At 35.1% G+C, this 21478-nt stretch overlaps 1 protein-coding gene across 32 annotated transcripts in view; it reads right to left on the bottom strand.

The window, feature by feature from the left end:
• The window catches only part of DTNA (dystrobrevin alpha), a 366392-nt gene that overhangs the window by 152866 nt on the left and 192048 nt on the right, over positions 1–21478 (bottom strand). For 6 of the 32 annotated variants that reach the window (XM_036246090.1, XM_036246101.1, XM_036246107.1 and 3 more), the window contains exon 1: positions 18565–18714. The exons of 23 other annotated variants lie outside the window; for them this stretch is intronic. The gene's annotated coding sequence lies outside the window, so the exon portion shown is untranslated. Of the gene's footprint in view, positions 1–18564; positions 18729–21478 lie in introns of those variants that run through there. 3 more of the 32 variants (XM_036246087.1, XM_036246111.1, XM_036246085.1) reach the window with 3 other exon arrangements.

Here is a 21478-nt window from a genome sequence, read left to right as displayed (position 1 = left end):
GCACACTCCCTGCCATATTATTCTCTTTGTTAGCTTTTCTCAAGCAGTGCTCTCAGGGGAGATAGACACAACGGGTCAGCTAGATGTAGAATTTGGAAGTTATTAAAGCCTCTGTTTGCGCCCTTATCGTTTCTTACACGCAGAAACACAGAACCTCTCTCTGTCCCTGCAGAGGAGGCAGCAATAGGAGCCTAAGAAAGACAAACAAATTGAAGGGGAAGTTTGGCTATGGTGTTAGAAGTACGTTAGTCCAAATCCCCTCACTGTCATGTGCTATCTGTATGTTCTTGGGCAAATAAATTTTTCTTCCCCTCAATCCCCTTCTTTGAAATCTCAACAAAGACATTTACTTTATGTAATTCCGTGAGGACTGGTGAGGTAATTTTGTCAAATGTCTGGCATCGTACCTATTAGTTGCTGTTACTGACATTTGTCACACTGTTCTTCCAAAGTTTCCTTTCTTCCTTTTCTCTTGTAACCTTTCTTGTAATCTAGTCTACATTACTTCTGTAGGACTTGGTTTGTCTTCAGATACAGAGGTAGATAACTGAACCAGGCCTGGGGGATTGGAATGTCCCATCTCCCCGGCATGGTGACCATTTAGATCTGTGCACACATCCCAAGCCAGCCTTTGTCACCTACTTGCTGGGATCTTGTCTGAGTTACTAAGAAAATTTTTCTGCTGAGGATGCAAAGGGGATGGTATGTGATTTGGGGGCAGCTGGCAGCTCCCTATCTGCTGCTACATAGGCCCCTGTCCCAGAGTTCGTGAGAGCCACAAGATCTGGTTATGCCAGATGAGTAGAACACACTGGGTGTAAAGCAGAAACAAGCAGAGCCTAGAAGCAGGGAAAGGCAGAGCTTTGGGGATGTCTTCTGAGTCTCCAGATCTAAACAAGTCTGAAGCTAAGGGTACACAGGCTCTTTTTATTTACCTAAGGCGATGCCTGCTCTTATGTTACTTTATTTATTTTTTATCCTCACCCAAGGACATTTTTGCATTCATCTTCAGGTAGAGTGGGAGGGAGGGAGGCTGGGAGACAGAGAGAGAAAAACATCGATGTGAGAGAGACAGGCGATGCCTTGAACTGGCTGGAGTGGTTATTTCATGCTTCTGTGGCAGGAAGAGCCTAATATAATTCTCTCTGTTCTCATGTATTACTTTTCACAAATTAAAGAGAGAGCCTTGTTTTATCACTCACTTTCTCAAAATAATTTTTGCCCTGATTCTTTAATATTTAGAAAAATTCCAAAAATTACACTGACAAGAGAAAAATTCTGAGATGTTCTAAATTAAATTATAGTGACTGGGGAGTGAGAGAAAGAGACAGGAATAGTTGACCAGTTAATAGCTGTGAGCCAATTAACAAAAGAATGCTTACATTCCTGAGTGTATGTTGGAGTGTTGATTCAACTCCAGCATTTACCGATAAGTCAACCAATAGATACCACTGCATACTGAGTATGCATGAACTTTCAGGACTATGGCTTGTAACCAATCACAAGCAGATATTTCTCCCTTACAGACTGTGCACATATTATAGAACTGCCCTTGCTTCACCCATTCCTGCCCCCTTATCTGTAGCTAACATGAAATCTTTCAAAACAACTTACATCTTTCTTCCCTAAAATATAATGAATACACCTGTTGCAGGTGGTTTAGACTGCACACCCAGGACCTGATCTTTCTCTAGCTAGCAGATGGCTCAATAAACCCTTTCTTTTAAGAAAGCTTTCAGCCATGGAAGTTAACATTTTGTTTAACGATACAAAAGAGAATAAAATCATAATATTAATATTTTGGTTGATATCCTTCTTGCCTCTTTTCTATATGTAGCTGCATTCACATCGACTATGCTATTTCAAATTCTGCCTCTATAACCTAATTTACATCACAGCATTGCAAAAGTACTACAAATCCACAGAAGAAAATTTAGAAAACACAGGAAAGTAAAGAGAAAAATTAATCTAGTATCCCCAGAGTAATTATCACAAACATTTTGCTCCCTTTCCTTCTCTCTAACTTTCTCTACTTTTAAATTTTAGTATCAGGAATTGATGATAGATAGTGTTTTATAAAATGCATATTCTCTCTCACTAAATTTTTTTTTTTTAATCCTCAACTGAGGATATTTTTTCCATTTTTGTTTAGATAGAGTGGGAAGGAGAGGGAGAAAAAGAGAGAGAGAGAGAGAGAGAGAGAGAGAGAGAGAGAGAGAGAGAGAGAGATATCTAAAAGGGACACATCGAGTAGCTACCACCCGCACAACCCAACCAGGGCTGGGGACAAACTGCAACCGAGGTACGCGCACCTGAACCTGGGTCTCTCTGGACTGCAGGCCAACGCTCTAACCACTGAGCAAACTGGTTCTCACTAAACATTTTTACAGGACATTTTGATTGATTTCCATCATATAAATGCTCCATACTTTAATTTATTAAATCATTTATTGAATTTATTAAACTATTTAATTTATCCATTGTTGGGCATTTGTCTATCTTAAAATTTTCATTATTTTAAATAATATTGTGATGAATATTCTTGTTTATAAATTTTTGTTTAAAAGTATTTACATTTTAGATATCCCTAATAGTAGAATTACTAAGTTAATGCTCATAAGCATTGTAAGTCAATTAAAATATTATCAAACTGCTCTCCAGTAAATTTTTAGCAATTTCCACTCCTACCAATAGTTTATGATATAGTTTGATAAACACACCCCTTGGGTAGCTGCATAAGATTTCTTAGTTATGGAATGACTAGCTATTCATTTTCCTGATATAAGACATTTGGTCGTTTCCAATTGTTAAGTGCTATAAATAATGCTAAAAAAAAATCTCTGGACATACACCTTTGGATCCGTTTCATATTATTTCTCTAGGTGAATCCAAATGGAAATTTTTATCAAAGGGTGCAAACATTTTCAACGTCATTGAAAGTTACTGATACTGTCAAATTGCTTTCAGAATTATTGTATTAATTTATACTTCCACCAATAAAGTATGAGAATGGCTTCCGATCTTACTAACATTACATATTATATTATTAAAACAAGGAAAAATAACCCAACAACAGAATATGTAAAAATATTTGTTAATATGAAAGGTGTTATAGGGCTGTTTTATTTTCAATTTCTTTGATTAAAAATGAAGTTTAAGATTTTTCATGTATTTTTACTTTCCTTCGTTGTGAACTACTTATTTATGTCTTGCTCCCAATTTTACCACTGTCTTAGTATTTTCCTACACATTTTGCATAGTTCCTTAAATATGAAGGTTATGATTATCTCACATATGTATCTCAGATATATACATTTTATGAATTATTTTTGTTTCGTATATACTTTTCAACATTAGGACATTAAACTTTCTCTGACAAGTATACCATCTGCACATAATACACCCTCTCTCTACATGGGGAAGTGCCACAGAGCAGGCTTAAGTTCTGGGCTGTCTTAAATAGGGATAAGTGTCTCCCCTTTAGGATTGCTGCGAGGATTAACTGATATAACATACATATGGTTTGTGATGCCTTGCCTATAGCAAGTTGTTGCCGGGGCCGGCTACTACTTAAATATTTTCCTTGCCCTGGCAGGTTTTGCTCAGTGGTTAGAGCATTGGCCTGTGGTCCAGAGAGACCCGGGTTCAGTTCCCGCTAAGGGCACGTACCTCGTTGCAGTTTGTCCCCGGCCCTGGTTGGTTGTGTGGGTGGCAGCCACTCGATGTGTCCCTTTCACATCGATGTTTCTCTCTCTCTCCCTCTCTCTCCCTCCCACTCTATCTGAACAAAAAATGGAAAAATGTCCTCGGGTGGGGACTCTCATTTAACCTATAATTTTGTTAATGAGATCTTTTTGATATGCAGAAATTTAAAATGTTGATGTCAAATATAACTTTTTCTTCTTTTAACCTTCTTTTTATACTTATAAACCCTTTTCTTTGGCATGTTAGCTCAAAATTCCTCTAAGTATTTACTCAAAAGGAAAAAAAAATATATACCTGTGTAAAGATTTTCACATGAATCCTTATAGAGGCTTTATTTGTAATGGTCAAAAACTGCAAACAATAAATAAATAATAAATAAGGCAATAAAATGAACACATTGATACATGGAACAAAGTAAATGAATCTGAAAATAATTATATTGAGTGAAAAAAGTAGACAAAACAAAAAGTACATATGAATGATTCTATTTATAAAAAACTCTAGATAATGAAAACTAATCTATAGTGTCCGAAAGCAGATCTGTGGTTGCTTAGGAATGGGGGAGGAGTGGGTGGGTTACATTACCAAGGAGCATGAGAAAACATTTGGGATGATAAAAATGTTCACTATTTTGATTCTAGAGATGGTTTAAAGGGTATGCATGTTATGTCAAAACTTATTAATTTGTACACTTTAAACAATTTAGTTTATTGTCAATTATATCTCCTAAAGCTGTTTTAAAAATTCCTCAATATTTTCTTCTAATTTTTACAGCATGATTTATTATAGGTATTAAAGTATTATAAGTATTAAGTATTATTATAAGTCTAATCTAGCTGGAATTACTTTGTAGTATGAAGACCTTTTCCTTCCCAATACGATTTGATTTACTGCATAACAATAATAATCTCCCTTATGATATGCACTGGCTTCTCTAGCATATATTATATATGCTAGTATTTGTACATAATTCCATGGTTGTATCTGCATCAACATCCACTTTAATTATAGTTTAACTTAATTATAATTATAGTTTTATAATTTATTTAATAGCTGATAAGAAAACTCTCCTTCACTTCAGTATTGTTTTCTTGCCTAACCCTAATCCTAAACAAGAGTCTCTGATCTTAACATTACTGTCAGAAGAGAACATTTAGACCCAAACGATTATTTTAATACAATTTTAAATATCAAAGGTAATAAATGTTGTGATTCAGATTGGCTTTTTTTTCTATAAAAATATAAAAAATAAAAAACTATTTGCAAAAGGAAGGCCAAAGAACTTCAGTTTAGCTAAATTGGAAAAACCTGTTGCTGACAATCACATGCTCTGGCTTCTTTTCCCCGGCCCATACATCATCATTGGTGCTCACAGAGAGTTTGATATCTCTGGCAGACAAGAAGGATAGCTAAACTCAAGAACAATGTTGGGTAAAGGAGGGTTGTAAAGAAGACAAAATAGAAACCTAGGAATATAACAGGGCATTGCATCAGCAAGATAACATTGTATATACTCATTGGTGGTTGTGTGAATATGGAAGAGAGTAGTTTAGGGGCTCATAATAATTCCCTTTCATTGGTTTTATATAAACATAAAGTGTATGTTATTTTGCCTTTTTGTTTTGGCCATTTGAATTATTTTAAATCTGCTCATTTAGATGTTAGAAGTTAGATACTTTTCTTAAAGAAAACTCATTTTTTCCTTTTTTTGCACATTAGTTTCCCACATTGGGAACTGTAATTGCTGACTATTCTCTACTATTCTAAAATAATCTTTTCATCAGATGTGTGAGAATCAGAATGATCACTTTTGAGAAATATAAAGAGATAATAATCAGACAGTTAACACTTATTAAATACCTACTGTGTATGTAAACTACAGAAAGAGCATTTAATCTGAATAATCTAAATAAATGCAAGTGTTCTTTATTTATAATAGCAGTTTTCTAAAGCCAAATAGCTATTATTGAGGAGAATTTGACTTTAAAGATGAGAGGGTTTTTGCAGCATGTATTAGTAAATCAATAAATTAAAATCTATGCTTTGAATAGAGAACCCAGAAACTGACCCAAGACAATATGCTCAATTAATATTTGACAAAGGTGGCAAGAGCATACAGTGGAGTCAAGACAGTCTCTTCAATAAATGATGTTGGGAAAATTGGACAGCAACTTGCAAAAAAAACGAAGTCAGAACATCAACTTACACCATACATAAGAATAAACTCAAAATGGATAAAAGATTTAAATGCAACTCATGAATCCATAAAAATTTTAGAAAAAAATGTATGCAACAAAATCTCAGACATCATATGCAGCAGAATTTTCACTGATACAACACCTAAGGCAAGAGAAACAAAGGAAAAAATGAACACATGGGACTACATCAAACTTAAAAGCTTTTGCACAGCAAGAGAAACAATCATCAAAATGGAAAGGGATCCCATTATGTGGGAGACCATAATCACCAATGATGCATCAGATAAGGGGTTAATTTCCAAAATATACAGAGTGCTCATACAACTCAACAAAAGGAAGACAAAGAACACAATTGAAAAATGAACAGAGGATCTAAATAGACACCTCTTCAAAAAGGAGATACAAATGGCTAAGACACATATGAAGAAATGCTCAACATCACTAATCATCAGAGAGATGGAAATTAAAACAATAATGAGGTATCACCTCACACTTGTCAGAATGGCCACCATCAACAAATCATCAAACAACAAGTGTTGACGAGGGTGTGGAGAAAAGGGGACTCTAGTACACTGCTGGTGGGAATGCAGGCTGGTGCAGCCACTATGGAAAACAATATGGTGTTACCTCAAAAAGTTAAAAATTGAACTTCCATTTGACCCAGTGATCCCACTTCTAGGAATATATCTTAAGAAACCTGAAACACCAATCAGAAAGAATATATGTACCCCTATGTTCATAGCAGCACTATTTACAATAGCTAAGATCTGGAAACAATCCAAGTGTCCATCAGTAGATGAGTGGATAAAAAAACTGTGGTACATGTACACAATGGAATACTATGCAGCTGTAAGAAAGAAAGATCTCTTATCCTTTGAGATGGCATGGAAGGACCTGAAGAGTATTATGCTAAGCGAAACAAGTCAAGCAGAGAAAGACAAATATCACATGATCTCACTTATTTGTGGAATATAATGAACTAAAGAAACTGCTGAACAAAATTAACCCAGAGACATAGAGGTGGGGTACAGACTGATAAGCCACTGAGGAGGGGGGGTTGGGGGAGAGTGATAAACCACAGAACTTACATGCATATATGCATGACCAATAAACATAGACAACAAAGTGGGGATGGGGTGGGGGGGAGGGGAGGAGGCTGTCAATGGGGGAAAAATGAGAAAAATCTGTAACAAAAACTAATAAATAAAAAGTAAATTAATTAATAAAAATAAAATAAAATCTATGCTTTGCTTGATAACTCAGTGCCTCTAAGAAATTCATTGAGCTTGATTTTCCTCTTCATTAAAAAGCGAATGATAATGTCATCTTTCTTGTAGGATTGTTAGGAGATTTAAATATAATGCAATCTAAATACTTTGCAAACAGTAAATCACAATACAAATGTTAGTTACGGTTAATAAAACGCTTCTCCAGATAATAATATGTAATATTTGCAGAGATGACTTAGGAGACCTTGTGAGTTACTAACATTATCAACACACTGCCTAATAGTTGAAAGACATGATCTCCTAAACTTATGGAGAAGTAGCCATCTGAGATGGAAGTGACATAGCAGGGAAAAAATGTCTAGAGAGCGACTTTCCCACCCCAATTCTCCCAAGAGCAGAGTATGTGGGGTCTGCCGGTCCACCTCCTTGTCCTCTGATAGGAATAGTTACCTGGCACACTTACCCAATGATATAATTAGCTCAAACACTTTGAAGTTACAAATGAAGACACAGGGAACTACAATAGTAACAGATGCAGATGACAAGGCATCTGCTGGTCACTCAGCCTCGAAGTTTCACCTTGCTCTCTCTTGTCTGCAGACTACTGAATTCCTCTAGAGTCCTCACATTTCTGCTGTCCTGAGCCATGGTGTCCTCAAACCTCCTCTACTTGGTCTGTTGCTCAATTCTCAAGCACAACCCATCGTGGTATCATTCTCTCCAGGAATTCCAGCACAACAGAGCTGTTGTTCTTGCACTGTTTATATCGATAATGTTTAAGTATCTTTAATTCTGCATTTGTTGACATTCTTACTTCAGTTAGATTACAAGTCATCTAATTTTTCATAAAATTCTCTCTGTACAGAAGAAGACAGTCCACCTATCCATAACTAACCCATATAATAGGGAAAAGAGAAGAACCCAAATTTGTACCTGACTTTGTTCTAGGGTCTGGTCGGGTTCTGTCTGAGACTCCCACATGACCTCGAGGATTCTGTTACCAATCCATCCCCTTAAATTTATGTTTTTCCAGCCTCTGGTCTGATTTCCCTTCCTGGCTGACAAACTCTCACTAAGATCTCTTAGGTTATGAACTGTCAGAGCATTTAATTCCTAGCAAGACCACAATGAACAAGTTGATACACTATTCAAATTCGCAGCGTGGAAAGGGCATACACTTGCTCTCATAATAGTACCATTAGCAGCACTCTGTTTAAAGGTCAGAGCTACACAGGTGTATACAAAACATTTCTACAAAGCACATTCTTAGAGATGAAAAGTTTAAACGAGCCAAACTGTTGATGATATTGGGAAAAAATGGGGTTCCCCCAATTTACAATGGGCATGTTCGTAAAAAATGCTTTACTCAAACTTACATAAGAAAAATCTAAAGCTGCCCTAAAAATCCTATTTCTGAACAATTTTGTGTAGAAGGACATAAGTACCAGAAAACCATCTAAGTCTCATTACACAATAATAATTGCTAACATCTTTAAGAATTTACTAAATGTCAAGTACTTTGTAAACATTTTACAAGTATTATCTCTTGACATATAATAGACTACGTAGAGTATGAGTAGGCTGGCTTCGTGGTTGAGCCCCAGTAACTATGGCTTTCTCTCTCTCTTTTTAACTGTATGACCTGGGGGAGATTACTTAACCTCTCTGGTCTTGATGTCTTCATCTGTAAAATAAAGATGATAAATAATAAAAATATCTGGCTCATAAAGTTTTTGTGAGGATCAACAGAGAGATTATACATATATATTCAGTGATCCCCATGTGCTAGGTGGTAGGTACTAGGTGGTGTTCTCTAAATGAGGATTCATTCACTTAACATTAAATGAGTTCAACAAAAAGCCCTTGGCACAGTATCTGGCACTTAGGAAGTGTTCTCTTGTATAACATCAGAGAATTCTCAGAACTTCCACATAATGTGCTCTTGCATGTCTTCCTGTATGTTTAGGTTTCCCAGTGTCATCCAACGTACTGGAAAAAATAACATAGTCAGCAGGTTTCCAAAAGGCTACTATTCTTTCTTCATTCCCTTTGGCTGGCCGGTATTACCAAAATCCTTCTTACAGACAAGCTACTGCACATCCCCTTCCCAAATACTCCTCCCCTCCTTTCAGCTTTATATTGTCAAGACAACAGCCCACCTTCTCCACCCTTTTCTCTGCATTTTCCCCAATACTCTTTTTCAACCACAGTGATCATTAGACTTTAGAAGAATCAAATGTCATTTCTTAGTCAACAGTAGAGGCCCTGATACTGAAAGTAACAGCTTCTATTATCTCCCAACCCCATAAATCAACCTGGATAAAATGCGAACAGAAAATAATCCACCTAAATAGGGCAAAGGCAGGAGAATAATAATATACTCAACTCCGCAATTTAATTAGGGGACTGAGTCCATGATGATAAAAGCAACTGTATTTTGACCTTTCTAAATGAGCTCTGATTATATATTTTAAAAATTCTTGCATGTTGGAAAAAAATAATCACTATTTGTCAATGTCGAAGAATATTCAGATTGTAATAAAAAATTTTCAAAAATATAAAGTTCCCATCTCAGTTATATCACACCCTCAAACAATATGGTGATGTCACACATATTTCAAGACTGTGGATGGTGCAGTGGCACTTGCTTCCAACAGGATGACTTATGCAGGTTGGTCTTGTTAGAAAAACTTACATATTATGAGATCTGCTGTTCTGTGGCCACAACAGTCGTGCTCTGGAGCTCCATGCAGGAATGGACAATTTTCAGAGACGCTTCAAAAAATAAGTCAGATGTTTTCTACCTCAATTACTGTAAAGATGGACAACTAACAAAATGCCTCTCAAATTGACTCCTTTTACAATTCTTCTTTCACTCCTTTAGCTCAGAACCTCCCTCATCCTTGCTCTGATATATAGCATTAACTTCTTCATTCATTTCTGTCCATCTAGTATGGTCTATTTTCTATGATTCTGTCAGTATAAATTTCCCCATGTGGTTTCCCAGAGTATTCAGGATAAAGCAGTTTAAATTCTGTAGGAGACAGACAAGAACACTCAGCAGAAGTGGACTCAGCATGGCCTGACACCCAAATTGGCAATTACTGGCGGTGCAGTTTCCTCATCAATAAATGAGGACAATACTTGTTTTGCTGCTTGTAGCAAGAATTCAATAAAATACTGCGTGAATGTGTTTAGTTTAATGACAAATGACCAATGCATGGTTACTGTGATTGCTATGATGATGTGATGGTAATGGTGGTGATAGTGATGGTGATGATGACGGTGACGTAGATCTAGTTCCTGAACACGTTTGGAGTCCTAACTTACATGGCTAATTTACATTTTCAGAGATTTCTGATTCTTGTCCATCCCTGATATTTTCATACTGTTCCCTCTGTACGGATCCTCCTGTCCTTAGCCTCCTAGTTAATGTTCATCATTTAAAAAGTTTAGACCAGTGCTTCCTTCCACAGAGCCTTTTTCTCCCTCTCCCTCTACAATATCTGTTCTGTGTCATGAGACTCTTAAGCATATTCTAAGGAAACTCTGAATCTAGGGACTCTGGACCATCATTATCTGTTCAAATGTCAAGCATAGTGTCTGGCTGTGAAACAATAGAAAAAATTTTGTACTGATCTCTGCCCCTGATCCATCTACAGAGCTACTAAAACACTTATAATTTCATAAGTGATAAGAACACTAACGGCATCTTTTATTTTGATACTCAGTTTTTGTCCCTGATTCCTGATACAAAGCTCCTGAGTCTTTTGAAGTTTCTAGGTAAGAGAAGTGTTTTTTGTTCTAATAAGGAGGATCTCAGTTAGCTTCTGGGTAGTTCCAGGATGGGGGGCAGTCACCAGTAAAACCAACCCTTGGTTGCAAGCTTGGAATTTTCAGGTCCACTCCCATACTCCGAGGAGGGGAGAGGAGCTGGAGACTTGGTTAATGATCGATTGTGCCTACATGATGAAGCCATCATAAAAATTTAAAAAATATGGGGTTTGGAAAGCTTCTGGGCTGGTAAACATATCCATGTGCTGGGAGGGTGGTGCATGCCAAATCTGCAGGGACAGAAGTGCCTGTGCTCGGGACCCTTCCAGAGCTCGCCCTCTGTAACTCTTCATCTGGCTGTTCATCTGTGTTTTATCATATTCTTTATCATATAATAAACTGGTAAAAATAAATGTTTCTCTGAGTTCTGTGAGCTGTTCTAGCAAATGATCAAACCTGAGGAGGGGGTTGTGGGATACCTGGACTTACAGTTGGCATGCAAAGGGAGGGTTGGAGCAGTCTTGGGAGGCTGATCTGGTGTCAGAAATGTAAGTGTGTTAGTAATGTTGATAATAAAGGAAAACTGCATTTTTCTTACATGCTGACACATATAAATTCAAATTAAGTGGTTTATATTTAGTAAATGAGAAAATGAATGAACATTTGAATTCTTAAATGAGCAAGATATAGAATATTTTAAGATCAAGATTTTTCTGGAAAATCTTGGAGTTAATAGTCACTAAATCAAAGGCTCTCCTGATCATTATTTCTTTGAATGGAAAAGAAACGTCACAAAGTATATTCACCTTCTCGTCCTATGTCACCGTAATTCATCAGAGATGCTTGAAATGAATCCCTACATTAAATAAAAGACCCTATTTATTGTGCTTAATTCTAGAGATGCACTGTCCAATAAGATGGTACTAGTCACATGGGGCTAGGTAAATTACTTAGCATTGAATAAAATTAGAAATTTGGTTCCTCAGTCACACTTAGTCATATTTCGAGTGCTCAACAGTCGCGGGCACAGAACGTTTAGTTGTTACTATATTGGACAGCACAGACACAGAACGTTTCTAGGACCACTGAAGTTTCTACTGAACAACACTGCTCTAGAATGCTGTCCTCACTAGACCTAAATGCCAGATTACCTTCAAGACCTATGATCTTCTGCCCATCCGAATATGAGCAAAAATTCATTTTGAATAAATTTCAAACGGTAATAATTGAGAAGTATATCTTATTCAAAATATTTTACCATTTTCTATCAAAGTTAGGGCATTCTAGATTTTACCATTAGGCCCTTCCTTTTTGTGAAATTTAAAAAATGTATTCTCCCTCCCACATTTGATGAGGGACATTTTATTTGCATCATCAATTGCAAAGAGAAATGCATATAGGTGGATAAAGGGATTCATAGACTTTTATTTTCTACTCGCTAACATTAGGATTTTAACAATACCTTATATTGATATACTTACATGAACTCAGCAGGACCCAAGCATATTGACACTTAAGCCAAGATCCTTTTCTCTATACCATGCTGCCTATACGCGTCTGTCTGAGGAACAAATATGTGAAACAGTTTGGTAACCATAGAGCCATGTCTATGACGTCTTACAGCTTTACAGATATCAGATCAGAAATATAAGCTGGTGCATTTGTTACAGTTCTCAGAAGAGTTTTTTTTTTTTTTTTTTCTGAATGACTTCCCTTCTTGATACTTGTAAACACCACAACAATGGAAAGCCCTGTCTATATGTTTGACTTCATTTTGTTAGGGTATTTTCCTTGTAGAATTGTTGGGTCTAAGGGTATGTAATTTTAAAAGCCTTTGCTACACATTTCCAGGCTGAACTACTTTCCCTCAAAGCATTAATTTATATCCTCAACAGTAGTGTGACAGTTCAGGTTTTCTACATGCTCCCTAACATTGGGTATTCACTCCCTCTCCTCCTTGCGTTTTTCTCTTTTAAAAACATTTGCCAGAAATTAAAATAGCATTTGTTTGTTAAATTTGTATACATTTTAAAGATAATTAGTAAATACGATACCAAAGACATGATCCATGAAAGAAATAACATAAGATAGACTTCATTAAAATTTAAAACTTCTGCTCTGTGAGAGATAGCATCAAGATACTGAGAAGAAAAGCCACAGAGTGGGAGTAAATATTTTCAAAAGACCTGTATTTTAATCAGGTTCTTTGTTTCCTTATTGTTGAGTCCTTTTGTTAGAAACTGTTGTCCAAAACATGCAAAGAACTCTGAAAACTCAACAATAATGAAACAAACAACCTGATTAAAATACCTAAACAGACATCTAACCAAAAATGATATAGAGATGGCAAATAACATAAGAAAATATGACATCATATGTCATCAGGGGAATGCAAATTAAATCAACAATGAGCTACCACTACACACCTATTAGAATAGCTACAATTCAGAACACTGACAATATCAAATGCTGGTGAGAATGTCGATCAACAGAAACATTTATTCATTGATGTTGGGAATGCAAAATACTACAGACACTTTGGAAGACAATTCACTGGTTTCTTACAAATCTAAACATACTTTTACCATATGATCCAACAATTGCACTCCTTGATATATCAACCAAAAGGAGTTGAAAACTTATGTCTACACAAAAACCAGCACATGGATGTTGATATAACAGCTTTATTCATAATTGGCAAAACTGGGAAGCAACCAAGAAGTCCTTTAGTAGGTGAATGGATAAATAAACTGTGGTACATCTAGACAATGAAGCATTATCCAGATAAAAAAAAAAAAAAAAAAAAAATAGAACTACCAATCATGAAAAAGACATGGGGGACCTTAAATGTATATTATTAAGTAAAGGAGCTAATCTGAAAATGTTATAAACTGTATGATTCTAACTATATGACATTCTGGAAAGGAAAAACTATGGAGATAATAAAAAGATCAATGGTTTCCAGGAAGGGGAGCAGGGAGGGAGAGATAAACAGAGGGTAAGAAGATTTTTAGGGCTGTGAAAACACTGTAATATATTATAATGATGGATACATATCACTATATATTTGTCCAAACCCATTGAATGTACAATACCACGAGTGAATATGAAGGCTAACCATGAATTATGGATGATTATAATGTGTTAATATAGGTTCATCCTTGGTAAAAAATGTCCCATTCTGGTGAGTAATGCTGATAATGGGGGAGACTATGCAGGTGTGGGAGCAGGGAATAGATGGGAAATCTCTGTACCTCCTCCTCAATTTTGTTGCAAGCCTAAAATTGTTCTAAGAAAATAAAATATGCATTAATAAGAAAAAGAACAGCCCTAATTATTTTTAAGAACTTATTATACATTATGGATATTCACTTTTTCTCTTTTATATTGCAAATACTGATTTTTAGCTTCCTGTTTGTTTTTTAATTTTGCTTATAGAATTTTCCAGAATTAATAACTTTTCATCTCACCATTTCTTTACGGTTTCTGCCTTTAAAGGTTTAATTTTCTACATCAAATTCTATATTTTTTTCTACTACTTTGATGAATCCACATTTTATAATGGAATTGCCAATATGTATATAGTATTTTCTTTTTTGTGAGAAATAGGTAGAAGAAAGTGATTTTTCTTAGTATAATTATTCCCCAAACAAACCCAAATTAATAGATATCAGACATAAAATAGTTTATTTAAAACAAATTATTTAAAATTTAAAAAATAATTAAAATATTAAAATGCAATCAGTAGTGAACATATAAAATATGCATGCCAGGTAATGGGAAATTATTATAATAATATTACTCTAAAATGTATCAAGCTAATATTATCATGAAAGTAAGACCAATCTATTGCCCCTTTTTATATATCAAAAATGTTACAAATTGTTCATTCCTAGCAATAAGTTTTTCTTTCCCTATCAGATACTCGCCCACACATTATACAAGTCTTGGTAATTTTAATCATTATTGATAAACACCTCTGTTCTCATTGAACTAAGTCAACATACTTTATATTAAGTTCTGATAAGAACAAAACAAGCACATCTAATTCCTTTAATAGTGCTTATAATGATTTATAAATGCTATTAATGGAATTAATTAAATTTGGGAGTAAATATCTGAAAGTCATACCACCCACTAGAAAATTCTGCTTTCTAAAAACATTGGCCTTTTATTATATACAGAACCTACATCTTTCTAATGAAGTCTATATATCATTATTATAATAATGAATTAGTCATTTTTGTCATTGTCATCAACATGACCATGATCATGGTACCATTACGTTTTCATTTAAAACATTTAAAAATACTAAAAAACAAAAAGAGTGTCTAATGTTTTTCAAACAAAAAATTACATGGTAGTTAATAATAAAATCCACTTTAATGAAGTCATAGGTTTAAAAGTATCAACTTCCAACAATGGAATATCTAGCTGATAATGAGTTATTATTATCTTATTCTTCATTTATTTGTCTCAGGGCTCAATGATTATCATTAATTTTATAGATGGGTCTATAATAGTCAGTGTGATTTTTCTTTATCATGACTGTGTTGAACATCTATCTCCTTAATAAAGTTAAATGTTTACAGATAATTAGGATAATTAGCCATTTATCAGGTAGGCTAGGGAGCTCTAGAAATTAAAGCTAAAACATTAAGAATTATTAATACACTACCAATTATCCAAAATTAATGATAAACCATGTTTAAAGAAGGGTTGAGAAAAACATAATTCAATTAAATAATACTGACAAATATATAATTTAAAGCAATTGCATCAAAAGTTAATTTTGCCTGTTAACAATATAAGTATCAAAACAAGTATAAGTGGCTCTTCCATATAGCCATATGGAAAATAGTTTGGAATTTTTAAAAATAAAACACAACACACACACACACACACAATTAAAAATAGAACTACCGTATGATCCAGTAATCCCTCTTCTGAGTATATTCTCAAAGGAAATGAAATCAGTACCTAGAGGAGATATCTGCACTCCTGTGTTTATTGCAGCATTATTCACAATAACCAAGATATATAAACAGCCTTAAGTGTCTGTGAACAAATTAATGGGTAAAGACATTGTGGTAAATACACACAATGGAATATTATTCAGCCTTAAAAAAGGAGACCCTGCCATTTGTGACAAAGTAGATGAACACAGAGGGTATTCTACTAAGTGAAATAAGCCAGACACAGAAAGAAAAATACTGTATAAACTCAGTTACATATGGAGCTTAAAAAAGTCAAATACATAGAAGTGGAGAGTAGAACGGTGTTTATCAGGGTTGGGCAATGAGAAAAACAGGGAGATGTTGGTCAAAGGGGACAAAGTTGCAGTAACGTATGATGAACAAGTCTAAAGATCTACTATACAGCCTGGTGACTACTGTTAATACTGTATACTGGAAATTGCTAAGAAAGTCCATTTCAGGTGCTCTAGTCACATATACACAAATGGTAACTATTTTAGGAGAAGATATGTTAATTAGCTTGACTATATGAATCATTTCACTATATGTATTAATTCATTGTTATACTCTCTAAAGTATATAATCCTTATTACAAAATAAAATTTAAAAACTAAAATTCCATCTTATAAAATTCCTCTCAGTTATGGTAACCTCAGGAATGAAGTGTACAAATGACGTAGTGTCAGGTGAATAAAGACCACAGAAACTTGGGTGTATATTGAATTTTACACACTTTTATCTCTAATGTCAAAGCTTGCTGATAGCCCACAATAAAAAGGATGGAAACAATATCACCTATAGGAATTTGTTTTCATTTTACTTAACAGAAAAGAATAATCTATGTTGAATCATGTACTTGAAATATAAAATACTAGTAGAATAATAGTACCTTTTACTAATTTTGTCTCATCCACACAACCCATTTCAGTAATGATGAGAAAGAAGAGAGCTTGGTTAAGAGATCTTTTACACATTATCTCTACCTTTTGTCTATCTTTTTTTGTGTCTTCTCTGTTTGTCTGTCTGTCTGTCTGTCTCTCCCTTCCTCCCTCTTTTATTTTTCTTTTAATAAAAAACAACTACTTTCTACCCCAGATACTGTCACTATTGAGAATTTTACCCTTTAAAATATTTTATAGGGTACCATCTTTTGCCAATTCTTGAGAACTTCCTATTCTTAAGTAATACCAACTATGCTTGTGAAAATACTTTGTTTTGGAGCACATGCTTATAGCTGATTTGCTATTCAAACAACAAAGGGAAAAAGGGAAGAATGAATTCAAATACAAGCATGAGCAGCTTATACATGTTTGGCGTTATTATGATGCTTTTGATATTTGTTATGATAGAAAGAGTTTCCCTTTTTTGCAGTTATGGCAAAAGAGTGTTTTGAATAGTGGTTATAACCCCTTCCTCAAATTTAGGATGGGCTAAATGCACGAAAACTAGACAGACTAAAGAAATAGCAATGAAAATCACAGAGCATAAATGGACTTCATAAAATCTAAGTTTCCCTTTTTGAAGAAAGAGTGGTTTATAACCAAACTTGGGTTACTTTATTGGCTTTTATCATAATTGGTGCCAATTAGTGGGAAATAGTTGAATTTAGCTAAGAAAGTATTTTTCAAAAGCTTTCCTGTAGGAAAACACTCCAGTGAATACTGAACAATGAATATACTTGAATAACAGTGAGGCTCTGCTACTGTTTAAATAGGTTTTTGTCCCTAAAGCTGCCACCTCAACTTTGTTCTAAGAGGAGAGAAGCGGCATAGGTTAGCCCTCAGCTAAAAAATTAAAGTAAATCATCATGTCTTACAAGAAAACCAAACTTCAAACATCAGGAGAGATCATGAGCAAAAAAACCAAAAGTTATTAATGAAAAAATTTTCTTCTTCTTTAACTTGAGCCTATCAAAGCCTCTTTTTGGAAGCAAGCTGCCAGGGTGATCTGTAAACAAGGCAGGAGGAGGCTTCTGCGCTCTGGGAATTGATGCTTCTCGAAGCCACACTGAATTGTTTACATTATGCTCTGACCAGCCTCTAAGCAAAGAGTTCATTTTATACTAACCCGTATTGTATTCACTTCTATTTTTAAATCCTCTAAGAAACACACGATCACAGTGCCTGAAAGAATAGAATACTAATGGAAATAAAATATGTTGTAAAACATTATAGATAAAACTGAACTATTCATGTTGGATGGGGCTGGCAGTAATATAATGAAACAGGGAAAAAAAGCCCAGATATAAGAAATACACTAAATAATAGGCTGGAGAACTTTGTCCTACTGCTTAATTTAGTATAACAGCTGAGCAGTGTTGGACCAATACCTCAATAAAGTGTCCTCTCAGAAAAGTGGATCCTTTTCAAAGGATAAAACAAGGAAATGCTGGTCTGACGACACTAATTATTGCATTCTTATTACTTCCTTTCCAGTTCTTTTTTCTTTTACTTGCACACACACCGTCACACACATTATCATAGAACTACAAAAATTCACAACATTTTAGATCTTCAAATTAAAAACATGAATTTGAAGGTGGGAGAGTTGGGGGGCAGGAGAAATCTGTCCTGTGCCCATGTGGGGGTGGGGAGGGGGTGGCAGTGAAATGCCACCCGGCAAGTTATGCCACTGCAACAGAAGAAGTAAGAGTTCAATTTCATAGATTCAATTGTACCTTACCTGGTTTTGTAGTTAAATGCACCAACATGCCCCTGATTCTTCCTCTGAAGTACTACATATGCTGAAAGCTATAGTATTTGACCTTACACATTTCCACAGAAGAAACTCCAAAGTAACCTTTAACTTCAATAAAACGCTGTGTTCATTCTTCCCCTTGTACTCAACACACAGCAATCTAATACACCTCATCATGTGGTCCGTTACCATGGTAGCAATGAATCCAGCTGCTGAAATACAAAAGACTGACAAAAAGTTGCTTTTTCCCCCTCCACCCACCCTAACAAAGTCAGAGATTTTTTTGTCGGTATGAGAAGTCTAATTTGAATATATATTTGTTGCTGACTCAACTTCGTGAACAAGAAAAACAAAAAAGAAGAAAAAAGAATAACAGAGGTATAAGAATAGAAGGTCTCTGAAGCATTGAAACCAACTAATGAAATATGCAGTTTTAAGTTGCTTCTAATCTCTTGAAATACTGATCATTATCTACTACTTCTGTTAACCAAATATTTTTAAAGGCCGGTTACTAACTCAATAGGAAATGCAGCAGTAATCTCACAGCTCCTTTAAAAATCTTAAAAAAAATAAGTTAAATGATTCAGTAAACACAGATGCTGAAAACACTACATTAGTATATGAAGGGCTAGTCTCAAAGTGTTTTTCTAGAGCAAAGTTCTAATCACAGCTCAGAGGTGGGAGGTAAAATTTTTCATTCTTTTTCTCATCAAAACCCTGTGTTTAACCATTATTTAAATAGAGTAGGTTTCTGCACTATTTAAAATGATCCCAGATTTGGATTGGTGGTGATACAGACTACTAGGATCAACCAAACTATATTTGGGCTTTTACATTAAGAGCAGAGGTCTTGGAGTGTGGACACGATCAACTTTGAACAATGCTGGGAACCCCTCCCCACCCGGAAAACAAAGGCTGCATAATTAAGATTTAAGGAATCACCTTATTCCCAGTTTATTCCCAGTGCTTCAAGGAAGGCTCATGAGAGTCCTGGTGACTGAGGCATAATATAGGGCACAGTGGCTATTTCTTGAATAGGTAAAGCAGGGAATGAATGTTTTGCCTTAGTCTAGTGGAAGAAACCTCCATTGTGTTCACAGCATTATCTGCGGGGTTAAATTCATAAGGAATCTCACAGGCTTTTTCTTAGTATTCCACATGCAGAGAGAGGCAGAGGAGAGGAACTGGTCAGAAGAGCAACTGTGGGGTTACACAGATAGGGGTTTGAAACCAGACCCTAACCCATACTCGGTTTGTGATCTTGGCCAGATTAACATCTCTAAACCTTAGTTGCTCTTCTGTGAAATTCCTACTTTAAAGAGTCATGAAAAAGGATTAAATAAGATAGTGCAAGGAAAACAGTAAGAAATGAGCTTGAAACACACCAAGTGCTCAATAAACTATGGCTAGTATTATTTAGTAAGAATGTTTATGAGTTTCGAACAAGAGGGACAGGGAGAAAGCTCATCGACACTTGACTTTCCCTTGCTGATAAACCTGTCATTTTCAACCAGAGACATATGCATTATCAATCATAGTCTTCCTAATATGAGTTTGGATAATGACACAGTATAAATACAATGACCATTTCAGACTAATAGCTAGGTTTGTTTGCTTCCACCTACAAACCATCTAGGGGGTTCTGACCAGTCAAAAGGTTATTCGTATTTCCAGTGTGAAATGAATTGTGGGAAGAGTACTAAACTTGGAAGTTGATTTAAAGAAGTTTTTAAATACAAAAGAAAAATATATTATGTGAATAAGTTCATTTTCATATTTATATTGGATTCTCAAGAAATAATTTATTTTTCAAATTAAAATGGGGTACAAAGAATTTATTTTCATTATAAAAAGCTGAAGAATAAAAATTATATACCCAGATAGCCTTTTTAACAATTTACTGATGTTGAGTTAACAATAGCCTTTAAAAGGTCACCTTGATCTGTCACAGGGCTGTAAACTGTTCACCAATACAGACTTTTAGCTGCTTCCTCCACAGTCATGTAATGCAGGAGATTACCTGACACTAAAGCCATTGCTAAAAAAAATTAGCATTAAGATCTCTTTGAACATTTATAATGCAAAGAAGCAGCCAGAGATTAAAAACAAACAAACAAACAAACCAAACCAAAACAAAACAAAAACAATGGCAGAAAAGCATTTTCATTACAGGAAGTTGCCAGAAAGAATGCAATGAATGCTGTGCATTGCAAGATTTCTTTAGCATAAAAAAGAAAAGCCCTACAATAAATCAGTAGAGATTATTAAATTAGTGTTGTGACTTATGAAGACACAGCCCTATTAAAGGTGTAAGGAAGGCAGAACCAGCAAAAAGGCAAGAAACACATGTACTGGAAAATGAGCACCCCTAATCCTCTTCAGAACAGTTGATGAAGGAAAGACTAATAGAACCACAATTTGAATAATTTATAATTGTTCTCATGTTTGGCTGGCTGAATAGAGACTGTTTCACTGTTGGCTTTCATTTCTTTACCTTGTGCCTTTTTCTCCTACAGATTGGTTATGTATCTAATTGTTCTTTTGTAAATTTAGGAGTCTATCATTTATGTAGTGAGTGTAGACTGCTACAAGAGCATTTAATATGGTTAGCAAACATCCTTTGTCAGATGGTAAAGTGACTTGTTTGAATTTTCCTAAGCATTAGAGAATATGATGTCAGTGTATTTGGTTTCAAAAAGTTTTAAATCCCCTTTTGCAAATGTTAAGATTAATTTTTCGCTCAGTGTGGACAAACTTTGTAACATAATCTGTGCTGGTATGACCCACTTAATTTTGTATGAAGAATCCAACCACCTAGGGAGAAACAGTGTTTGTTACATAATGCTTCAGAATGTACCCCAGGAAGTCGATTTACCAAGCCCTGGACCCACAGAGAGGG

Source organism: Molossus molossus, unplaced genomic scaffold, assembly GCF_014108415.1.
Source record: "Molossus molossus isolate mMolMol1 unplaced genomic scaffold, mMolMol1.p scaffold_m16_p_6, whole genome shotgun sequence".
In the NCBI taxonomy this organism is placed as follows: Eukaryota; Metazoa; Chordata; class Mammalia; order Chiroptera; family Molossidae; genus Molossus; species Molossus molossus.
This window is presented reverse-complemented; position numbering and strand designations above follow the sequence as displayed.